This window comes from Aplysia californica, unplaced genomic scaffold, assembly GCF_000002075.1.
Source record: "Aplysia californica isolate F4 #8 unplaced genomic scaffold, AplCal3.0 scaffold00484, whole genome shotgun sequence".
Taxonomy (NCBI): Eukaryota; Metazoa; Mollusca; class Gastropoda; order Aplysiida; family Aplysiidae; genus Aplysia; species Aplysia californica.
In genome coordinates this window covers 514,314-515,332 of record NW_004797754.1, presented here as the reverse complement: position 1 = coordinate 515,332, position 1,019 = coordinate 514,314, and positions in this window count along the sequence as shown.

The window sequence follows — 1,019 nt, the reverse complement described above, 5'->3', positions numbered from 1 at the left end:
TAATACGAGTTGTAGTATAAAGAAGAGGGTATAGATGATAAGTATCACAGCTACAATCGGCTGATTCAGTTCTGGCGGGGCAGACAAAAGATATTAGGGTAGTCGCACAGGGTGTTTTTTTTTTAATTTCTTTTGTTGGGTTCTCACTGGGGATTAATATCACTTTGTAGTTCCATTACTACAGTAGGAGTATGAAAAAAACAGGTTTTGTTTTTAGTTGTTGTATATTGGTGGAGGGGAATATTGGTATGTGGAGGGATTAGTTTTATTTTACATTTCGAGCGTGTCATCTTCGACTTTATTTTATCACCGAGAGTCTGAGAGTTTGAGAGAGAGAGAGAGAGAGAGAGAGAGAGAGAGAGAGAGAGAGAGAGAGAGAGAGAGAGAGAGAGAGAGAGGGAGAGAGAAGGATTTATGGCATCGGGCGGTATGCATTTTCACACACACTCACACGCACACATACACACACACACACACACACACCCACACACACACACACACACACACACACACACACACCCACACACACACACACATTGTTCCCCTCCAACACACAAAAAATGTATATGTTTCATGCAGTCACTCGAAATTAAATGTGGAAACATCGAGCAAGTGTCAGACTATAAGTATTTGGGTGTTACAATAGACAACAAACTCAACTGGCATGTCCACACATCTCTCCTGCATAAAAACAGTGAACAAAAGACTATTTTTTTAAAGGAAGCTAAAGTATTTTAAAGTTGATAAAACATTGATGCCCATGTTCTACCATTCAACCACAGAAAGTATGATCAATTTTTGTATAACAGCATGGGCCGGGAACACAAGACAACAAGTTAAAGAAAAATTAAATCGACTAATACGGAAAGCATGTAAAATTTGAACATCTTCATTCCCCTACTTGGATGAATTGTATATAACAGCTTGCACTAAAAAGATTAATTCCATCTTTTTAGACAACAAAAATCCCTTACGTTTCCTCAAATAAAAACATCATTCAGAAGTAAAAGACCTTGGCT